We start from the raw sequence: 24,636 nt of genomic DNA on the forward strand, positions 1-24,636 counted from the left end.
CAGCCTGTCTTCTTTTCTTACATAAATATTTGAGACTATAAATGTACTGCATACCATGAGTTTCTGCTGACTCTCAATTGTAGTGGCTTGCTCCCTTCTGCGTGTGGTGAAGTATTTTTTCATGATGAGCTTATATTTGCCTGAAGTTAACTGATTTCTCGAGGGCCTGGGTATGATGATGCATTCCTCAAGAGAAAATTAGTGTTTGCATCTTTCAATTTTCAGGGGCACTTTCAAATTGTGACCACTTATTTAATTTCTTGTTTGGTATTTCTAGGACTGCATAAATAGCGAAAATTTGAGCCTCGGACCTATTTGAGAGTTGGTCTGTGGTTACAAAGTCTCAGCATATACTATTATTATTATGACCAGCACAGTCACCATTATTTTCCCTCTAGAAGCTTGATGAAGACAGACAAGTTTCATGTTGACCCACTCTGCAGCAGATGAATTTTTATCTATCATCTTCCAGAGACTGCAGCACTTTCAAATGCCCCAGCTTTGTGTGGGGCTTTCGGTTTCAACTCCCGCTTCACACAGATCTAAGACCTAAGTCTTCCTTTCCATCCATGACCACTAACCCTGAGCTCCGGCTTCTGGTTGTTTGCGTTTGTCATCAGGGCACTTTGACGTCTTCGTTCACTCACCATTCTATTTCCTCCTCCGTTTTAGGGATTTCTCTCATTTTCTCATGAGCTCAGCAATGTCTAAGTATATGTACTGTAGTTTACATAGCATTAAGGATTTTGCAGAGGGCAGGATTTTCAAAATATTGTCTAACATTCGGTTCCCAGACCATGCACCTTAATATATATAATATATAACTATATATATATAACTATATATATAACTATATATATAACTATATATATATAACTATATATATATATACATAGTCTGACACAGTTCCAGCAGCGAAGCCTGATTGTTTTGTTTTCATATCAATTTAGGGATGCACTGTCTTCTCAAATCTCTCTGAAGGTTCGGATTAAAGTTTTCTCTCTGTCCCAAGTTATCTTTGATTTTTTCTGAAGTCCATGTTTCCTCCTGTACATCTTTGTTTCTGTTTAACATGCTAGTGGTTTTCCTTAAATGTCTGGTGACCTTAGTTTGTTTGCTCATCTGTGAAAAAGGGATAGCAAAAATCTGGCTGGGAATTTGTGTATATATTGGTGAAGTATTTAACTATAGAGATTCATTTTCAGGGTATTAAGGTGCAGAACTCATAGCCACAGCGGGAGCCCTAAATATTAAGGGGTTTCTCTTGGAACCTTGTTAAGAATTTTTTAGGAGAAACCCTCTGACATCTTTTCCTGAGGGGTAGAAGCTTGCCTGCTTGGAGGTGCTGCATGCGGGAGTAGGGGAGGAATTGGAGGTGGTGATTCACGGTTCTATTTACAAACTTTCCATTAATTGCAATGCTTGCAGTTTCACATCTTCCTTGAGCCCTTACCTTTTTATTATTATTATTATTTATTAGAAACGTTGTGGGTTTACAGAGAAATCATGCATAAAATACAGAATTCCAATATATCACCCTATTATTAACACTTTGCTTTGATGTGGAACATTTGTTGCAATTGATGAAAGCACATTTTTTTATTGTACTTCTTAACTATAGTCTGTAGTTTAACTCAGGCTGCACTGTTTGTGTAGTGCAGCTTCTATCTCGTTGGTATGAAATAATCAGAATAAGCAGTCATAGGGTCAGAATCATCGGATACCAGTGGACAGGATGGGTTTAGGGAAAGGAAAGTTAAGCCTTAAAATGTACTGGGTTCCTATTTAGGATGATGAAAATGTTTTGGTAATGAATGGTGTTGATGGGAACCCTCACTTTTGCCCTCTGTTATCCTTGTTGTTTCTGAGTCTCCACCTTTCTGTGGTTTTGTCAGACTGTTGGCATGATCCGTAGCTGCATCTCTCTGTATTTATTCTGGGCTATGACTTTCTCATCCAATGTTATCAATTATCTCTCCATCATCATCATCTTAACTTGTCAAAACCTTTCTCCCACTGATGGCCCTTCCCCATTTACATAGTGGTTGGCTTTTTGTTTTTCATTTTGCTATGTTTATGATGGGATCTCTGAAGAAAGAGGTTTCCATTTAAACTGGAAATTCTATACACGTGAACTATGACTGTGGTAGTTGAGTAGAGTCTTGCAGCTGAGATAGCTATATTTAACTACATGTAAAAGGACTCTCTAGCTTGAGGCATTCTGAAGTTGAGAAAAACTGTTGGAAATGGTTGACTTCATAGTCTGCAGATAGATTCCATAACAATTAAGAGCGTGACTTAAGAAAGACCCGGAGTCAAACCCCAGCACCACCACTTATTCACTGTGTGTGACCTTGGGCAAGTCATTTCACCTCTCTGAGCCTCAGTTTCCTCATTTTTAAAATGGGAATAATGATGTTTACCTCCAAGACTGGTTGAAAGGATTAACTGAATTCACATGATAAATGTTGAGTAAGAGGCTACCCCTGTAATTTGTGTTACTCTTAATAAGAACTATATTCAGTTCATTCTAGATCTTGTCCATGATGTCCATGGCAATCTTGTCCATGATACCTTCTTCTGAGTTTTTACATACCACTTTGTGTTTGCTCAAATGTAGGGTGAGAAATCTGAATTGAGGTTTTCTTTTTGCATGGGCAGGCGCCGGGAATTGAGCCTGGGTCTCCGCATGACAGGTGAGAATTCTGCAACTGAGCCACCGTCGTACCACCCTAAATTGAGTTTTTACAAGATAATGTTTCCTGTCAGTAGGTCCTGAAAAATGCCAGGCTTTCTGCCTCTCTAACCTGAAAGTCTTTTCATGCCTGTTGGCTGCTGGTCCTCTCAAATAAGGCCAACGTTCTTCGGTATGAAATTATGATGGAAAGGAACATTTTAAACTTCTTTACACTAGAGGAATCACTTTCATTTTGGATTCCACGCTAACATGTATAATCCACCATCCTGCAATACCGTGACAATTTTGACTTAACATGCCTGTGAGGCACATGGGACGGTATTATTATTTCCACTTAGATGAAAATATTGAGGTGCAGAGAGATTAAGTAGTGTAGCTTGGGCCTTTAGATTTGCAAAGCTTCACATCATCCTGGCCCTCACCTGGTGGTTGAGGTAGCACTTCCGGTTTCACACAGACTTCTCCCTTTCCCCACCCCCCCGAGTTCCCAGCTGTACTTCCTACTGTTGCACTGCAGCAGTGATGGATTTCCTGAAAATTGGATGGCTAGAGGGGAGAGGGATTTGGAGGGTATAGAAGATATATGCAAATCTCTAAGTGCACAAATGATGATCGATAGAAGCTGTTCTAATATGTGAATTAGCTATAAATGTATTTTTGTGATTCAATTTAGGTTGGAGGGTCTAACCTTAGAGGTTCTAAGTAATGAGGCATTAACTTCACTGTGATATTTTCAAACTACCACAAAACATAAGTACATGTCAAAAAATGAATCAGATAATGATAGCTGTTTTATGGATGGTGTTTTTAACGTTATTATTGCCATTGCAAACCCAAGCAAAATGAATCTGATTGTTTCAGCAAAATCCCCAGTGAGCAATAGTGTCCTTTCCCAGGCACGGTTCACATCCTAGCAGGTTTGTGCCCTGTTGTCCAAATGGGGCCTATGGCTGGGGATGAGGGGGGCTCTTTCCTTTTGAGTTAAGATGTTCTGACTTGGATATTCGGGGTTAAGTCCTAACTGAAGCTGGAAACTTTGCCTTTAGGCTTCAGACTGTTTCTCTTCGGTTCTCCCTAAGAAAGCTGACAGCTCCGCTATTTCAAGTCTTATTTGACTAAGTTCTGAGTTCTCTCCCTCTTTGTCCAGTTCTAAGTAAATTTGTGTCCTGATATTCCATTTTCTTCCCGGTTCTGACCTTGTACTCCCTTAGGATACGGCCCCTTGTAATACCTTGGAATGTCACACTAAAATCTCAGGCAAAGTGCTTCCCAAACTTGGCCCCAGATCAGTAATGCTGCTTTGTCCAGGGTTGTGAAACTCCCAACCTCTGTTTTGTTAGGGTAAGGAGATGAGGCTAAAAAACTCTTCTTTTCTCTCTGCCCTCAGTATTTAACCAGTGCTTTTCTTCCTTCCCCCATTCAAACCTGCTGCCATCAGAATCACTATTTCCTCTCATGTCTACATGATTGATAACTCAAAGCAGTGTTTTACCCATTTTACCACCAAGGACACTATTTATTACTTTCCCTCCATGGAAGCCATGTTTTGAAAGATTTTTATCCACCAACCTTTGTTATAAATTCATTTTTGGAGTTCATTTTTATTTTTTTTTGTCGAATACAAACACATATGCTTATCAGATTTTATCAGTATGAGATAACCAGGCTTACTGTACTGCCCCAGACAAAGAATTCTTGTTAGCCTTTGTAAAGCCTTATCAATATTTTCCACTGGGCTTTTTAAAAATATTAGAATCTTTTTTTTATTTTTTATTTTTTTACATGGGCAGGCACCGGGAATCGAACCCGGGTCCTCTGGCATGGCAGGCAGGCATTCTTGCCTGCTGAGCCACCATGGCCCACCCAGTATTAGAATCTTTACTTACAAGTTGCAGATACTATTGTTTCTCGTCTCATGGAGTGTTCATTTAAACAGGAGAAAAAGGACTTCAAGCTATAGAGATAAATCTCAAGAGGGGAAGATCAGGTGGTAGCTAAGGAGAAAACTCTGGGCACATTTGAGTCTTGGGCATGTGAAATAAATCCTAGAAAGTTAGGCCTTCGGTCCAGTTGTGAGTTAAAAAATATAATAAAATGAAAGGACATCTAAGAAAAATCTAACAGGACAGATTTTAGGAAGATCACCAGGCATTAAAAATGTTGGCAGCAGCTTTTCCAGTGAAGTCATAGATGACAATACCTGATTAAAACCAGGTGAACAAAGCAGTGATTAAAAAGGAGGGGCCAAATGAATAGAGAACTCATTTTTATTGATATGAGATGGAGGGGGGTTGCAGGTGTTTTGACTCAGGTGATTTTAACATGTAGCCAGGGCTGAGAAGCACCACATCTAATTGGTCATCAGGTCAATGTTTCTCAAATTTTAACGTGTATCAGAATTACCTGGCGGGCTTGTTAAAATCCAGATTGTAGACTTCCGGATCAAGATGGCGGCTTAACAATGTGCGCATTTTAGTTCGTCCTCCAGAACAACTACTAAATAACCAGAAACAGTACAGAATAGCTCCTGGGGCCATGTCAGTGACTGGACACAGCGTACCCCAGTCTGGACCAGCTGGACCGGCTGCGAGACCCCCCAGAACTGTGAGTTCCCAAAGCTGTGGCAGCTGGCGCCCCTCCCCCACAGGCTGCTTCCCCGAGGGTAAAGGAAAGGAACTTTACCAGCAGCAGGAGCTGAGCACAATCAAACGCCAATTGTGGAATTAATTAACAAATTCTGACTACTAAAAATAGGCCCCCAGCTTAGGTGAACCTGGTCAAAGTGGAGGTTGCTCATTTTTGCCCTGGGGCCAAGGGGGCAGGGCTGAAGGAAAAAGGGGAAAAGAAAAAAGAAGGAAACACAGATTTTGGGGGCTGTGTTTCTACAAAGGCTTGACTGCCTTTGGATATAGCGGCAGGACTTCTCAGGCTGCAACTGCCCCAGGTATAGGCAGAAGTGAGCTCTTTTGGGGGCTTGTCTGGAGCCTGTGCCTTCCTCAGGGGTGGGGTGAAGCCCCACCCAGGTGGAATCCCTACCTCAAGGAATTCAGACCCCAGGGCTTGGTAATTTGAAGCCATTAAAACCAGCCTACAACCTCTCCTCTGTCTCCACCACACCCCCAGCAGGGACAGTCCGCCAAAGTTAAAGGTACCACATCATCTCATGCTAGTGGGACCCGCAGGCAGACAAGCGCCACATACTGGGCAGGATAAGAAAAACAGAGTCCAGAGACTTCATAGGAAAGTCTTTCAACATGCTGGGTCTCACCCTCAGGGAAAGCCAATGCAGGTGACTCTTCCCTCCTGATAGGAGGCCAGTTTGGTCTGGGAAAATCTGGCTGGGGTCTATAATATCTAAGTAGACCCTCCTAAGGGTTGGGGGGAAGGCACTATACAAGCAGGGCAAGAAAAAAGAAAACAAGAACTGAAAAAAAAATTCTCTGTTAAACAAAACTTAAGCTAGTGGTCCAGATAAAGCTGAACTGAATGTCAAATAACAGATAGACAACAAATTCATCTAGCAAGAAAACCATAGGTAAAAGAAGTGAAAGCAATCTCCAGAATAAACTAATTGAGGTAATTAAATGCTTAGACGCCAGCAAAAAATAATAAATCACACTAGGAAAATTGAAGAGATGGCCCAGTCAAAGGAACAAACCAACAATTCAAATGACATACAGGAGCTGAAACAATTAATTCAGAATATACGAACAGACATGGAAAACTTCATCAAAAACCAAATCAATGAATTGAGGGAGGATATAAAGAAGGCAAGGAAAGAACAAAAAGAAGAAACTGAAAGTCTGAAAAAACAAATCACAGAACTTATGGAAATGAAAGGCAAGGTAGAAGAGATGAAAAAACAATAGAAACCTACAATGGTAGATTTCGAGAGACAGAACATAGGATTAGTGAACTGGAGGACAGAACATCTGAAATCCAGCAAGAAAAAGAGAATATAGGGGAAAAAATGGAAAAATATGAGCAGGGACTCAGGGAACTGAAAGACAATATGAAGCACACGGATATACGTGTTGTGGGTATCCCAGAAGGAGAAGAGAAGGGAAAAGGAGGAGAAAAGCTAATAGAGGAAATTATCACTGAAAATTTCCCAACTCTTATGAAAGACTTAAAATTCCAGATCCAAGAAGTGCAGCGTACCCCAAAGAGAATAGATCCAAATAGACATACTCCAAGACATTTACTAATCAGAATGTCAGAGGTCAAAGAGAAAGAGAGAATCTTGAAAGCAGCAAGAGAAAAGCAATCCATCACATACGAGGGAAGCCCAATAACACTATGTGTAGATTTCTCAGCAGAAACCATGGAGGCAAGAAGACAGTGGGATGATATATTTAAATTATTAAAAGAGAAAACCTGCTAACCAAGAATTCCATATCCAGCAAAATTGTCCTTCAAAAATGAGGGAGAAATTAAAACATTTTCAGGCAAAAAATCACTGAGAGAAATTGTGACCAAGAGACCAGCTCTGCAAGAAATACTAAAGGGAGCACTAGAGATAGATACGAAAAAACAGAAAGAGGTGTGGAGAAGAGTGTAGAAAGGAAGACTATGAGTAAAGGTAAAAAGAAGGAAAATTAAATATGACGTATAAAATCCAGAAGGCAAAATAGTAGAAGAAAGTACTACCCATGCAGTAATAACACTGAATGTTAATGGATTAAACTCTCCAATCAAAAGAGATAGTCTGGCAGAATGAATTAAAAAACAGGACCCATCTATATGCTGTCTCTACTCAAAGGACATGAGGGCAAGGACACAAATGGACATTTACACACCAATGTTTATAGCAGCATTATTTACAGTTACCAAGAGGTGGAAGCAGCCAAAATGTCCATCAACAGACAGCTGGCTAAACAAACTGTGGCATTTACATAAGATGGAATATTATGCAGCTGTAAGACAGAATAAAGTTATGAAATATGTAACAACATGAATGGACCTTAAGGACATTATGCTGAGTGTGATTAGCCAGAAACAAAAGGACAAATACTGTATGGTCTCACTGATATGAACTGACATTAGTGACTAAACTTGGAATATTTCGCTTGTAACAGAGACCATCAGGAGATAGAAATAGGGTAAGATATTGGGTAATTGGAGCTGAAGGGATACAGATTGTGCAACAGGACTGAATATAAAAACTCAGAAATGGACAGCACAATATTACCTAACTATAATACAATTATGTTAAAATGCTGAATGAAGCTGCATATGACAATGATAGAGGGAGGAGGGCTGGGGCATAAGTGAAATCACAAAGAAAGACGATAAACATTGAGATGGTATAATCTAGGAATGCCTAGAGTGTATAATAATAGTGACTAAATGTACAAATTTAAAAAATATTTTTGCATGAGGAAGAACAAAGGAATGTCATTACTGCAGGGTGCTGAAATTGACGGTAATTAATATTTTAAAATTTCAACTTATGTGTGAGACTAAAGCAAAAAATGCTTATTTGGTACAAATCTATACTTTGACTAGTGCATCTCCTAATATAACTTATGTAGATAGTTGGTTGAACATCTTAAGTACATGGAACTTTGTATAGGACATGAGATTTTGTTGGTTTGTCCAGGTGATGCCCTGATGAATCCCAGAGTGATTTGATCAGTGAGTGGAAAAGTATTTGCAAAGTCCCCTTTAGGGAATGGTGAGAACAGGGGAAAACTCAACTTCCCCACGTTGAATTCTTGATATTCTCACAAGCAGTGTGGGCAACCAAAGCTATAGGCTGAGCCCCCAGTCTTGGGGTTTGTTCATATGAAACTTAACCCCACAGAGGATAGGTCAAGCTTACTTAAAATTAGGCCTAAGAGTCACCCCCAAGAGAACCTCTGTTGTTGCTCAGATGTGGCCTCTCTCTCCAGCCAACACAGCAAGCAAACTCACCACCCTCCCCCCGTCTACATGGGACATGATTCCCAGGGGTGTGAATCTTCCTGGCAACGTGGGACAGAAATCCCAGAATGAGCTGAGATTCAGCATCAAGTGATTGAGAAAAACTTCTCTACCAAAAGGGGTAAGAGTGAAATGAGACAAAGTGTCAATGGCTGAGAAATTCCAAACAGAGTCAAGAGGTTATCCTGGAGGTTATTCTTACGCATTAAGTAGATATCACTTTATTAACCAAGATGTAATGGAGAGGCTGGAGGGAACTGCCTGAAAATGTAGAGCTGTGTTCCAGTAGCCATGTTTCTTGAGGATGATTGTATAATGATATAGCTTTCACAATGTGACTGTGTGATTGTGAAAACCTTGTGTCTGATGCTCCTTTTATCTATCTTGCAACAGATGAGTAGAACATATGGAATAAAAATAAATAATAGGGGAAACAAATGTTAAAATAAATTTAGTAGATTGAAATGCTAGTGATCAATGAAAGGAGGGGTAAGGGGTATGGTATGTAAAATTTTTTTTTCTGTTTTTGTTTTATTTTTCTGTTGTCTTTTTCTTTCTTTTTCTGAGTTGATGCAAATGTTCTGGGAAATGATCATGATGAATATGCAACTATGTGATGATATTGTGAATTGCTGAGTGTATGTGTTGGAAATGTTTGTGTTTCTTACTTATATTTTTTTTAATTAATAAAACATTTTTTAAAAAAGAATAAACTGCAGATATTTACAAAAAAAAAATCCAGATTGTTTGGCCCCACCTAATAGTTTCTGTTTCACCAGGAGTGGGGCCAAACGTTGCATTTGTAGCAAGCAGGTAATGTTGACTCTGCTGGTCTGGTACCACACATTGAGAACCTAAGATAGTTATTTACATGCCTTTCTCTTACTAGACTGCAAGCTCAGAGAAAGATAGAAGGCTTGCCTTGGTCCATTGGGGCACAATGTCTAGCATATACTCAACACTTACAAATGTCTGTTGCAAACGATGGATGATCGTTTACAACAATGTAATAGTTCTATCAGGAATTGTAACAAATGTACCATGCTAATACAAGGTTTTAATAATAGGGTGGTGTATGGGAGCACTGTATTTTGTGGATCATTTTTCTGTAAATCTATAAACATCTCTAATAAAAAATGGAAAAAAAAGTTTATGTAAATTAATCAATCCAAATCAGTATCGTGTGAGTTTGAGGATCACAAACCACAAATTTCAGAGTTCCATTTCAGGATGACCCCATCCTGAAGTTTCTAGACCTACAGCTGCAATCACCCTCACTGAGGTATGAATTCTCTGAAAGTGAATAAATGTGAAAAACTTATGGCTTTCATCAGTTACCATGAACTCTCCATTTTTGAACATTGAATATGCTGCCCTCACTTCCATTTTTTTAGCTAAACATATATTTCAGGCAAATTATTTACATCTTGGATTTCCATCAATTACTTGCAAAATGAGGTTTTGAAAAAGTTTTTGATCTGTGGATGGGAAAAAAGGAAAACAATGCTTCTTGACTTTTAAAATGAAGTTACACAGCTTGATGGATATATAAACGTCCTTTCCTCTTCACCAGGTTTAATAAATGAATTTCTAGGAGTTAACCAGAATCTTTCTTCATTTCAAACAGCACTGATCACGCTGCAAATGCATCCAATGTTCGGGGAGCACAAGGGTGAGCAGGGCCCAGCTCTGGCTGTCCAGAGGCCCATGAACCACAGGGCCTATGGCAGAGGGACGGCAGGTGGTTTCCACTCGGCTGTGTTGCCCTGCACACAGGGAGGGGAGGGCAGTGGTCCGGGCCAGGAAAGAGATGAGGCTCCCCAACCCCTCACTTAGTGAATTCTCCTGAGGTTGCTTTTAAGAAAGACAGGGAACAAATGGGCTTCCTTCATAAAATTTAACTATTTCTATAATCAGATAGAAAACGAGGCTATGGGACCCTCTGTTGGTTGGTTAGTGCCTGTCCCTCCACCCTGCCCACTGCAAACTACCCCATTCCCCCGCCCCTGCTCCCCCATGCAAACACACACTCATCACATCTCCTCCTGTAATTTTTTCAACAAGATCCTTTGTTTGCTTTTCTCTATGTTCATGCGTCAGCCACTCTGACTTCCCTGCAGACCTTAAGGATAAGGAAGCAATTACACTCTTGAAAAAGCACATTTATGGACACTTTGCATCTCCATTCAAACTCTTTCCTCCAGCAAGTCTTGTCTTTGGCTGCCTCTAGATGGGGAAGCCATTTTAAAACCATTACATACGTGTGTGTGTGCATGTGTGTGTATGTGTGTGTGTGCAATTGTAGCTTTGGAGAGAATTTTTACATTAAAAATCCTGTCTTACCTTTGCCTTCTTTTCGACAAAGAAAGCTTGTACCTGCTTTTTAAATGTAGGATATTACTTTTGAAAATAAGATTGATCAAATCCCCCCCTCAAAAGAGAATATATTCTCTTGTAAAACAAGTGTTTTTTTTTTTTTAAAAAAAAACCTCATTGATTTTTTAGATGGACTGCGGTTTTAGGGTGTGTGCATTGATTTCTATTCAGGAATACCTCTGGAGTTCTCTTTAGGTAGGCCAGTCTGCCTGTCTTAACATCAGAACTATGGTGAGATAATTTTAATCTCAACAGAATATTTTTCAATTACGATGGAGCATGTTTTAGATTATATTTTTCGGAATCATTTTGAATTCTAAATGAAAGGAAGATGTGCATTTCTGCTTGTTTCTTGAGTTCTATGCTGAATTCTTTATTCTGCCCATCTTTTTCTCATCAGATCATATACTTGAGAAAAAGCACATTTTTTAATCCCCTCATTTCTCTGGGTCTATAGAGCTTTTTTTATTCCTCTGCACATCTGCATTATCTCTGTAGAGCTTGAATTGGGCTGGACTGTCATCCAAAAAAGCATCACACTTTAAACAACTATTCATTTGTCCTCAACAAAGGCATGGAATAGCATCATGCATAGCTTAAAACATTAATTCAACTCAAGAAGAACAAGACGTGAAAAGAGACACGTCTGCTCCAAACGAAATTATTTCACGAATTGTTTGGAACAGAACCTTGTATGAGGATAATTTTATTTCTCTCCATGGATTGTCATAAGGATTTAATTAATTAATGCATCTAGGGCAATTTTAAAAGTGCCTGACCCTGTCAGGGCTCAATAATTTCTTCTTATTGTTATTATTGGGGGAAAAAATAAAACGTAGGATTTTAAAACAGCACTTTACCCAAGGTTTGTGATGGAGAAATCTGGTCAAAGATTTAAACACCCAATTTCAAGTTTATTTTCATGCTCTCCCTTGATTTCTATCTTTTCCTCATTCTAGATAGAAGTCAATGTAGTTTTCCTGCTCAGTTGCTGACCACATGGGAAAGAAAACATCCCTCCCCACCCCCACCAGCTGCTCACCCCATCAAGGAGATGATGGTCTCTAAGCCCACACGTAACAAACAGTAATAAAAACATCCTTTCATGAGGTTAGCCTTTCCTATGTCAGGGTTTGTGTTGACTCGTCCCTGATTCATCAGTCAGAGCACTCTGCGTTTGGGGTTCCATAAGCAGCTCTCTCTCCAGCAGGGTGACTCTCCACTAATTGGAATGAGAAGTTAATCTCTCTCAAACTGAACCCAGCTGAGTCTCTGAGAGCAATGATGTACTTAAAAGATCTCTGGCAGTCCAGGGCATGTGGCACTAACCGGATTTAGCTCATTAGCAAATCTGCAAGGCCCTACTGATACTGCACCCAGAGTAAAATACATGAGGCCGGCCCATACCCCGTGGGCACCTACAGCATGGCTACATAATAAAAAGGCATTTATTAATAATCTCATTGGTCACACAGTACAAAGGAAGGCAACAAGAAGTCAAAAGCTGTCATTTGTCCTGACTGGATAGGCATAATTAAAGTAAGTGTCATGCGATTAACCCTTGAAAAATTAATCTGGTATGAAAAAGAGGCACAGAAACAAGGAATAGAGACCCACAAAGTGAATTTAATACAATAGGCAGCTTCTGTAGGTGCTTGGCTCAAACTCCCACGTGCTTATGAAATGCTAATGCCATTGACAGCAAAGAGAGAGATCAGCAAGTTTAGGGAGCCGGGTGTCTATATTAAAGATGATGGCAGATGCGCAGTGGTAAAGCGCAGTTATTTTGCTGTCTTCCATCTGGGTTTTAAGTTCAGGTTCTTCCATTTACTACCTGCATGTCCTTCGGTGATTTTCTTCTGGAAATTCAGTTTCCTTTTGGAAACAGTTTCTTGGCTAGAAAAATGGGGCTATTACTACATCTCGTAGGATTCTTGTGATGGTTGTACACAATCATATATCAGCACAGAGTTTGATATTTCATAAATGCTCAAAAAATCTTAGTGATGATAGAAGTACTTGTTAACCTAAGTCCTTGATATAAAAACGTAATGTTTGCCATGCCGGCAGCACATGTGAAATATGCACTGGGCTCTGTGATCTTTGATGCTTCAGTGCTGGTCGGTGTGTTTTTTTCAGGGTCTTGCTGGCAGTGATCTTGTCTTGTGATTTACTGTCAAGGGTGGCACATCAGTAATCCTGATGGAGTGTTACAGGCTGTGGCAGAACAGGTTTTGTTGAAGGTTAGAGGATAATTGTGATACACTCACCATTTGGTCTAGCCTCAGAGTGCTCAATTCAAAATGTCTTCAGGGCCAGGCAATACTGAAGAAGCCAAGAAATCAGGAAATGGTGGGGAGTACAGAGAACTAGGGAGCACCTAAGCCCCCACCCCCCATTGGAGACTACTGCCACTTAGGTGAAACCTTTTTATTTTAATTGTTTTCCATGTGGAAATTCAAGGCCAATGATGCCAGTTATTCCTTTTTTCCCCCCAAGGGATGCAGAAATACTGATTTTCATGGGAACCACCCCATGTTTACAAGTATTCTATTGGCTTCATTCTACCCTTCAGCTAGGGCTGGACTAGGGTGAGGCGAGTGAGGCATTTGTCGCAGGTGTAAAATTTAAGGAGGCACCAAAAAAATTCGATCAAGATAAATAATATTTAAGAAAATCAAAATTAATGCAAAAAATCCATGATGAGCAAAATAATCAAAACCTTAAATGAAGACAGTTCAATATGACTAGTTTTCCCTTTTACCTCAGGCCCAGCCTGGCTCTGTGTGGCACTGCCTTCAGCCCCCAGTCTGGTTCTCCAGCTCTGGCCTGGACGCAAACCTACTGCTGCCACCCATTGCCACACTGTCCCCAGCTTCACATTTGAATAATTTAACGAACAACCAGAATATCACCTAATAAAACAGCTGAGGATATACCAAATTCTGTCTTTGTACAAGAAAACTTCATGAATGCCAATTAAGGAGTACTTAATGAAAAGTCAGAATTCATCTGTTTGAGAACAAACACATCGATGTCACTTTCCAATACACAGTTATGCAGAAAAACATACTGCTAATAAAATGGTTTCAGATGGATGACCTGCTTTTATGAACAAAAAAGACAATATTTATAAATAGGCAGTAGGGTGGGAGTTCTGCAGCCCCCAGATTTACTTACCACCACATGCAGCATGTTTGAATGTGTTCTTTCTCTTGGTGAGAGTATACCCTTCATCAGAATTTTATAAGGGTCTAGCAACCCACTTTAGATCAGGAACCAGATGCAGGTATAGAGCAGGTCCTTATTTAACTACTAATTTGCTTAGCTAGCTTTTTCTTCAAAAGAAGCACAAAATTCAGCTTCAGTTTTGGTTTCATTACCATGGATCCTGAAATTAATGGGATGTAAATTAGGAAAGTTTAACTGTATATATCAAGGTTTTCATTTTCCCTCTAAATTAAAAAAAAAACCTAACAGAGCATTAAAACAATAAACTGTAAAACCTAATGACTGTAGCCTTATAGCACATTCTAATCTGGAGAGAATGATAAACGAGCAGCCAGAAGCACAACTTAACAGACTACCAGGGCACAGCGGGAAGTGGCCCAGGAGAAGCAGCAATTGATTTCAACTTTAGCAGCCAGGTTTTCTTGTATGAACATTTGCAGTAACATGCCTGGTGTTCCTTTATAACATGGAAGTTCCCTAAGTGAACAATAGCATTAGAACTCAGTGGCTCTGGATTCAAATCCCATTCCCATCACAAATTTGCAGACTTAGGCAAGTTCAATTAACTTATCTGAGCCTTGGTTTCACCTGGTGTAAATTATGTCCCATAAGGCTTTTCCATTGGAGCCCTGTCATGTGCTTTTAAGAAAAATGTGAAACTTGCATTGGACTGCTATCCTTCCCAATACATCTTTATTTTATGTTCCTTTTCCTTTCAACTGTTCTTCTAGGAAGCAGCTAGAATTTCTTTTTTAATCAGGAAGCCATTTATCATCAACGAAAGTGTAAAAACTCTATCAGTTAGAATTGGATATTTATGTCAGGTTCATCTGATTGGAACTTAACTTTATTTCATCAATATGAAGAAATGTCACCCTTTTAACTACTGAAATGCATGCATAATAGACTACATTTTTTGAGGCATATCAGAAATAACCGCATACAGCACATGCTTAAGAGTCCATGTAACTTCCTCACGGGTAGAGACTCTCTTCTTTCTTGCTATGCACCCCCTGACTCAAGGGATAATTCGTATTTACTAAAATGTTTCAATCTGAAGATAAACAATTCCCACTGTTTCCTCATTTGAGGAAGATGTTCTTACTTGAGCCTCTCAGCTAGCTATGTTTTAAAGGTGTCATGAAATCCTTAATTTAAAAGGTTCAATGGCACAGATGACAATGTCGAATATGCTGCGGTGAAGCCCAGTGACTTATAAAAACAATGGAAGCCAGTTAATTTTGAGCCTGTTCGGTCCCTGCTGACGGTTTTCTCAGTCGCCTCCTTCCTGACCACATTGCCAGTCCTGTCACCAGGAGGTGCCCAAGTAATGGGTTTTTAACACATCATATCGGGTCTGACTGGGAAGACACATCTCTTCATCCTCTAGGCAGCATTTTTGAGAAAATGTTGCAGATGTAAGCAGTGAAGGCTTCAAAAACAGTCACTGAATAGATTATGTCCCTAGGGATGCCTTCTTGGTTTTACAATACAGAGGCAGAAGCTGGGTTAGCAAAGTAATGCCAAACCTTGAGCACTGAGGCAGAAGACTATGGGGAGAAAGTTGATTTCTTCATCTTCCCTTCTTTTTCTCCGTCCCCTTCTCTCTTTCTCTTCTCTGTCTCTCCCTCTCTCTCCCTTCCTTTCTTATTACCCATCTATTCATTTATTCAAAAAACATTTATCCAGGATCTAGTATTAATGAGTGCCCTTTTGAACCTCCAGCATTGAGTGACAGTTGATCTTCATGGACTAAATGAACACAACAACCAGGTTGTTGGCCCAGCAGAGGTACTTTGCTGGGTCAAAGATCACTTCTGCTTACCTGGGTAAGGAAAGAGAAGAAGACTTTGGAGTGGTTTGCTAAGGAGTCATCTGGAGCTCACTCAGGACAGACAGTAGAGTACAGTGTGAGTTTACCCGTGGGGCTGAGGGAGGGGGCAGTGATTGGGCAACCTGGATTTAAAGTTCCTCTAACTTCCCAAGTGGTTGTACTTCTCAGCTCCCTCTTTAATACATTGGGAGGGTTGGACTGGATGATTTTAAAGGCCCTGTCTGGCACTAATATGCGAATTCTGTATGCTTTATGCTTTTCCTAGAATGTTGGTGATATTTGATAAATAGAGGCCCAAAGAGAAAAGGCTAAAGTCATACAGATGAGAAATGACCCAGGTCTAGATGAAGCTTTGGCAGGATGGATGGAGACAATAGCAAGCAGATGACAGATGCTCATGGTACGATGCCAAGTACACTATTAAAATTAAATGACTGAATGGCATTGTCAGTATGAATGGCAATTGGATAGATGAGGGTACAGCAGGTTAGGGAAGAGTAAAGGATGATTCTGAAATCTTGAGTCTGAAGGACAAAGCCTATTGTCATGTTCAGCTTGGGTGAAGCTTGCGGTGTAGATGGATTGCAGACCCTAAAATGCTGGTTTGGAAGGAAATAACAAAGTCAGGGCTCAAGGAATCTAGCTGAGGATCTTAAAAATGTGACCACATCCACTAGCTGAAGTTGGCTGCTACTTCCCCCAATGAATTCCTTCTGATGTATGACTTCCAGATAAATATTCCCCCAAACAAGGACTCTTACCCTGTCATTGGACAGGTCAAGAAACCGTGGCTCCCTCTCACCTATCTCTTTGGGCTAACAATCAAGATCTTTGGTAGCATGGCTCAGCTGAACTTTCAAGTATTGTATTTGCCTTAAACTTCTGCACAAATCCTACCCCCATTCACCCTGTACCTCACTGGCCTTTGAGCACACCTGAGTTTTGCTACCTCTGTGTCTACCTTGAATCACATGCCTTCCTTACCTGCATGGGGAATGCTTTCTCCTTTCTCTTAATGTGTCTGAAACCCCCTCCATCAAGCCTCACTATTGCCCTGAAGCTTATCTTGCCACCCAGTCCTCAACATTTTCATTCTTCTCCTAAGCTCCCCAGCACCTGATGCTGCAGCCAGTCATTTTGTATTTGTCACACGCTGCCTGATGGCAGAAATCTCACATCTGTGGTGTCCTCTTACATAAAAGTGTAGCCCACGTGGATTTATATTGCCTTTGGGCAAGTCTAAGAATTTCACTTCTAATCCTTATTTGAATGGCCTGGGATGACTCATCAGTGTGGGTACCGACCAACTAACATTATTAATGAAGAGCGAATATTAATTAAGCACTAACTACATATCATGTATTATTTTGATCCTTTAGAAGCATTATTTCAGTTTTCTTTTCAACAACTCTGCAAAGTACGCGGTATAATCTCCATTTTATAGGTAAGAGTACTCGTTCAGATGGATTAAGCAACATGTTCAAGATTGTAAAGCAACTAAGTAGTGGAGCTAGAGTCTTGTACAGAGGTGTAAGGCTGTAAAGCCCATGAGGCTGTGACTACTAGCACTTTTCCCACGAGGAAGAGGAACGATGCAAAGAGCTCTGAAGCCAGGCAGACCCCATGTTGTCCTGAGGATTAAATGTGAAGGTATTTAACCACGCCTGGCACAGAGTGAGCATTTGATACATTGTGGTTATTACTATTATTAAATCACATTTAAAGGAGTTAGTATTGTCATTTCTTCTTTGAATGTCCCATATTACTTAGCAAAGGCATTAAATAAATGTTTGTCATATACATCATATGAGTTGTTTGCTTTCCAATATGCTGAACAATTGGTTTGACTTTTTCTGAATTGGATGAGCACACTGTCTTTATGCTCCCACACAAAGAAGATCAAAGTCAAGGGTCCTAGATTATATGGTATACATTGTCTGTAAGCACCCTGAGTAAGGCCTATGTCCATTTTTATCACTGCTATTGCTAGTATATAGTAGTTGCTCAAAAAAAATGTGTTACATGTGTTTAAAAAAATGAACCTGTTTCAGAAGTGCCATCTGGCATTCAATCATCACTGTGAGCACGTACACTCCTGCTCTAATTATTCTAGTCAATGGGTCTAGATTGCATTGCAACAGTTCTTAAACTGGCAGATCATCAGTACAATATGTGGGACTTTTTAAATCACAACTGCTTGAGCCATGCTCTGGAAATTCTGATTTATTGTCTCTGGAGATTTAAGAAGCTCCCAGGCAATTCTGCTCATCCACCGAGTTTGATGCAACCACATATCTAGAAGGTGGTTATCAAGCTCCATTCCTACCCCCTAATCTCTCCATACACATAGTCTCTCCATTCAATGAATGAGGCACTCAGAGACTCAGAGTCATTTCCTTGAGGTGGGCCAATGACAGGTGGATCAGCTTTCCTTTTGTCCCCAGTTGGTCACAAACTTCCTGAAGACAATGCTTATTGAAAAGGCGGTAGTCATTATTGCTCAGCTCTACTTGACGCTAAGGGAAGGTAGAGGGAAAGATGAGGATTCCCAGTTCTCAGAGGCCACCCAGCCAAAGAAGGTCCCTGGGTATGTGGCATGCTTCTCCTTCTCTACTCTAAGGCTAGAATGCTCCTTTCAGACATGGGCAGAGCTTCAAACATGCTGCAACACGCCAACCTCTACTCTTTGGCCCTAACTTCTGCAATGCTGGAAGTTCTCTTGGATCTTCATACTATCTGCGCAGATAAGGAGACAGTATTTACCAAACTGAAGTTAGGTCATGTAGGCTGACATCAGGCACAGGGGTAGGTCTGAGAGATGTCAGGATGGCAAATCTTACCATCGTAAGGCAACTTGATGTGTTCAGTGGGAAGCAGGTGTGCTAGAAATGAATCTATAGCCAGAGATTGGGACCAGCCTGCCCCTAAGGTCCTGGCTGTGGTAGGAGTACCAGTGTGAGGCTCTCAGGCTGTGCATTCTCACTTAAGCCCCATAAGCCAGGCTCACCTCCACTCCAAACTCATCTCCTGTCCTGGGTTGTAGAAATCACTAACCTTGATGGATTGAAAAGAAAATCTGATAAAATATATGCTTTGAAAGTATTAACGTGCTAAAAAGTACAATAATAAAAATAATTATAAAAACCTTTTTGAGAACCCACCTAGCTGTTGGGAATTCATAGAGAATATGAAAGAGTCTTAGCAATATGAATAACAGTTTAGTTAGATATTATAATTACATGACATGCAAAGAATTTGTATTAAAAATGTTCAGAATATTAGATTTTTTAAAAAATTAAAATAACATTTTTCTAGATAATTTAGAAATGTCTGCAGTAGCAGCTGTTTCATTTATGTTGGTTTTTGGGTTGTTCTTTCATTACGACATATACTAAAGATAATGGACAGGTACTTCAACTTATTTTATTTTGCCTATATCACCCTTGGTGTATTTGACAGTAAGCAGATAGTTTGATGTCTTGCAGATACCCACCATTTATTAAACTCCTAAGCATGTGCCTGATACCATGCTAAGTGTTTCATATGCCTTGTCTCATTAGTTCTGTAAAGCAGACCTCTGAGGAAGATGCTGTTTATTTGTCCCATTTTACAGATGAGTAAAGTGAAGGTGGGAGAAGTCATGTTATTCGTTCAGAGCCACACATCTAGCAAGTGGAAGAGGTCTGTCAGCTGCAGAGCCCAGACATTTAAGCAATTATATTCACTCCATGGGTCAGTGCACTTTGCTGAAGATACAACCATCCTAAATCTGTGCTTGTTCCTTGCAGAGTCTGCCATGGGAAAAAAGGACAGGACATATAGAAAAAACAGAGCTGGACTGCCTTTTATAATCTGTGTTCGCTCTTCCTAAAAGGCCCGGATAATCATCATAACCCCAATATACCTTGTGATGGGATAGATTCATCCTTACTTACTCCAAAAATAGGACCATAAAATTTCCCATCTGTGCGTGAAGGGAGGCATGCGGTGCCGAGCTAGAGCTCAGCTAGAATATGCAGTCAGATGCCTGAGTGCAAATCCTGGTTCACATCTGTCTAGCTACTTCTTAACATCTCTGTATCTGTTTTTCTAATCTGCACAATGGAGATGAGGCTAGCACCTACCTTCTCGGGTTGCTGTGATGATTAACAGAAGTGCCTGATGCACTGTCAAATTCTAAGCAATGATGAGCTATGATTAATCATTCATTTAGCAAATATATGTTGAGCTCATCCTATCTAGCAGGCACGGGGCTGAACTTGACATGGATGATTACAACACCCCTTAGCCCTCCATACTCTGAAAAGGGTAGACTTAGATGGACATCAAATTCTATTATGAAAGATATAAAGCTTTCTCTAAAGTGTCAAGGAAAAACAGAAAGAGGAGAGTTAGTGGCTAGGGGCAGGATGCAGAGAAGGCTTTCGGGAGGAGATGGCTGGTTCCTGGCTAATACTTACTTCATTTCTATACTGTATGAGACTAACTGTGCTGGATATTTTGTCCCCAAACATTTTTTTTTTTGCATGGGTAGGCATCAGGAATAGAAACCGGGTCTCCGGCATGACAGGAGAGAATTCCGCCACTGAGCCACCATCACACCGCTCCTCAAACACAATTTTTAATATAAAAATATCTAAAATGCATACTTTAAAAATACTTTTCTTTTCCTCAACTAAATTGTAGACAAACAGCACTCATCCCCTTCACTAGTTGTGGTGTCCCTGTGCTGCAAAGAGCTCATGGTTATCTTCGCAACCTGGAAAGTGGCTGTGCATGAATTACATCTGACATTCTGAGCTAGTTTCTGAAGTCAATATCACCATTGAATGGAAGCCATTGATCAACCAAGCTAAGCTGCTAAAACTGGATTTGAGCCTGGGAAAAATTCACTAGGGAAGCTGTAGATGTGGCTAGTCTGTCTTGGCAAGGTTGAGATCTTTTCATGCAGGGGAGTGAGAGGTGCCTGGCCAGACCAACCCTAGAGACCCACACCCATTTGGGGCAGAGTAGTGGGTGGGAGGGAGAAGCAGCCCTTGCTTGCCACAACCTCCTGGCCACTCAGCTCTAATGTGTCTCAATGGACACCCACATGCCCTGGTTAGCTCCAACCTTGTCAGAAGCGTAACCGCTTTAGGAGGGGCTGGTGGTGGCCTGGCCGGGACTCTGCCCTCCTTTCTTACTTAGTGGCTCATCACACTTTGCTGGAGATGAACAATGGGGGGAGGGGCTACGAGGCCAGTGGGTTAGACAAAGAAGGAAACTGTGCCTTGACCAAACCCTCGCCAATTACGCATGAATAGATGAACCCACGGGCCAAACTAAAGGGTCTTCCTTCTGCCATCCCCCCCAACTCTGTTTTTTAATTTATTTTTATCTTGGTTTGGAAAGTCGGACAAATTCCCTGTACTGTTCTGGTACCCAGATGGCCTGTCTGAGTAAGCAGTAGGGAAGAAGTTCAATAATACATCAGCATGCAGAGTCTCTGCTAAGGTCAGTCCTGCATAAAATGTACCATGACAACCTGAGGGCAAGTTTGAAGTGGCGCTTAGCCATGGGGGCAGGGATGGGGGTGGCACAGGTGCTGCCTTCCCACAATTGCTGCAAAATTGACTTCTGGCCCCCCAAAGAATTTTACTAGGTTCATGTAATAGTGATTTAGGAGAAGTTTTCTTCGGGCACAGAATCCAAGTGAGGGTGATTTAAAAGGATCAGTCTGCACATATAAATGCCTGCCATTTAAAGGGTTTTTTAAAAATGATCAGACCCAATTGCCCCAAACAGGACCAAAAATAGCTACTGGATTACCTTAAATTCTAACTTATGGAATCAACTCTATTATTTTTCCCCTCTCTGTTTCCAGATATGTTTGTATAGAATTTGGGTGCTGAACTAGGCAGCACTTCTGAATTTTAACCTGTTTCAAGATTCGTATTCTTGCAAGGCATTTCTCAATTATGTTTGAACTATGATATTTAACTCAAAAGATTAAAGCAGATAAATGAGCATAGAGTCATTGGGGATTTTATAAAGTTTCTCTTTCTCTCTTCCCTTTTTAAGTATGAGTGAAAACCTAACAGCACCCCTTAAGGAAGAAAATGCAAGAAAAGTCCATTTCGACTGGGGAATTTATTCAAATGTTGGCGAACACTGACACAAACACTCCTGAAGATTGATCCAGTTTGAAGCATGTTGTGCATGGGTTTACCGCTCAACTTGCAAGTAATTTGTAAAGCCAGAGTCAGTCTTGACTATGAAACATTGTATCACTGTGATTGGAATCAATAGTTCTTGCACTGTCATTTGTCACATATTTACAAGCTTGAAAAATAGTTCATTTTGTCCTCATCTCATAACTCAAAAGATTGAATCAGAACCCTAGGGGGATCTGCCAACAGGACACATTCATTACTGATCACCCATCTTTGGTGGGGCTAGAGTCACAACACACCAAAAATAGAATATAAATAAAAATTAAACCACTGCTTATTTGATACATCCTGAAATATCTTCAGTTTCACATATTTAAAAGTCTGTTGGGAGACTTCAGCGCCTCGATGACCTACCTCAGTGACCACAAAGAGAAAATACATCGAAGTTGCTTTTCCCATCACAGTCTCAAAACATTCAAAAGCATCATTTTTTTTAATTAAGAAAAATCCAAATCTAGAGTTCATGGTCCAAAAATTTCATAAAGTATCCTTCTTTCAGTCACCTCTCTTATAGTTCGCAAATGGTCTTTTATTCTCAGAAAAGATTTGTCGAACACATTTAAAGATAATGCTTTCAATTTTAAGATAAAAGATTTATGAATGATAGAACTTGTGTCTATGAAACCTTTAATCCCAACCCTCTAATATTTCAGATGGAGAGCTCCATAAAACGAAAAGACTGCCCATAAAGTTGCACTACACTTGCTGTCAGTCAGTAATGGAATTGCAAAGTGAATATTGAAAAGGAGGTGAGACATATATTTTGGGTTACAACAATGCATTTTAAGTCACAGTCATACCACTGTTGTATTGATAGAGTATTAATGGGTACGTGTTGGAGGTGGGTGGGCAATTCAGATTCTCTAAACAGGTCCATAGATATAAACAGATGAACACTCTGTTCATCAAGTTTAATTGCTAAAATAATCCTAAATCCTAGGATTATAGCTAGGATTTTTTTTTTTTTTCAGTCATTTTCCTGACCCACTTCAACTTACTGGAGATCTATCCATTTCTCAAGTCTCTTGCTGAGACAACTTAAAAATTGCAAAATGACTTCCAAATGCTCAGCCAAGTGGTCCTATTAGGATATATAGGCCTTTTGCTAGAACAAGACTGAAAACTGTGTCATATATCAGTTGCCTCCTCTCTAAATTCCCTTCAATTTTTAGCATTTTGCTCCATGACTAAAAAATTCATTTTGTGAAGTCACCCATTTCCTTCATAATTATCTTTACCGAGAAGGGCTGAAATTCCATTAAAAGTCATGCCTGAGTTAATAATCTATCTCTGTGCTTTTGAAACGAGATGGAAAGGCAAGACTTCTTCAAAGAAGGAGATGCAGGCTTGAGTATATATATGCGTTAGACATCGTCCGTGGTTTCTTCCCAATCATGCATCTCCTTTTAGAAACAGAGAGTGGGTAGCAGACTAGAAGACTTGAACCTGCCCTGTGACTGTAGGCAATTGACTAGAGAGGCCCTCTAATCGGAGGTGTCCCATCAGAGTGAGAGAGTGACCAAGAATCATGTGTGCTAGCTTGAAAAGATAACCTGGGAAAATCAGATTGTCTCTCAATAATTTAAACTAAGAGAAAGAACGAGCAGTGGGATGTGTAGAAGATGTAAAAGATTTTATTGGGATATAGCTGGGGCAATCATTATTTACCATGTACAAGCAGAGACAGCTTACACTCAGAAAAGATAGTGCAGCAATCGGGCAGAATGAGTGAGGAGAGAGAGGGAAGCTGGTCTTGGGAGCAGCCACAGCTCTGGCCCTTCCAAAGAAGCACAGTTGTTAAGCTTTGCCTGGATTCCTGTGAAGCCTCTCTGAAACTGCGTAATAATCTCCTCCTTGGTTAGAGTAGCTTTGAGTGAACTTCTATCCTCCTGAAACCTCAAAACACAAAACAGGATGGCTTTGGTTTTGCATCCAAATTAGAGCTAACCTCCCAAGATTAAAGATATTGTACCATTTATACCATGTGTTACTGACCTGCTTGCCTGAGGATCAATGCATAGTGAAGTTCACTTATGGTGCCTTTCTTTGTACCTCTTCTTTTCTAATAGGAAAGACAAAATATTTAGGAACAAACAATAGAAAACTGTGTGACAAAAACGGATAGCTAGATGCGCTGAGATAGGCTGGGAATTGCATGACTAACTTGAAAAACTAATAGGTTTGCTTAGAAAACACTTCATTAGAAGCCTCAAATATAGTAGTGATAAAGGTATCTGCCTTGTAATTTGGGGAAAGAGGGCTGGAGGAGAATGACACAGCCCACAGGAGCATGTTATTTTGGACAGATGCTAGAGAAGGAATCCTTGTCCTTTGGGGCAAAAAGCGTACGTAGACTCGAT

General features: G+C 40.3%; 1 long non-coding RNA gene across 1 annotated transcript in view; it reads left to right on the top strand.

Annotated features, from left to right (window-relative positions):
- LOC143655163 (uncharacterized) overlaps positions 1 to 23,078 on the top strand; it is a 37,826-nt gene extending 14,748 nt beyond the window's left edge. The window contains exon 3 of the long non-coding RNA XR_013162085.1: positions 22,930 to 23,078. This is a non-coding gene — a long non-coding RNA (uncharacterized LOC143655163). The remainder of the gene's footprint in view (positions 1 to 22,929) is intronic.
- The last annotated feature ends 1,558 nt before the right edge of the window (positions 23,079 to 24,636 follow it).

Source organism: Tamandua tetradactyla, chromosome 14, assembly GCF_023851605.1.
Source record: "Tamandua tetradactyla isolate mTamTet1 chromosome 14, mTamTet1.pri, whole genome shotgun sequence".
NCBI lineage: Eukaryota > Metazoa > Chordata > Mammalia > Pilosa > Myrmecophagidae > Tamandua > Tamandua tetradactyla.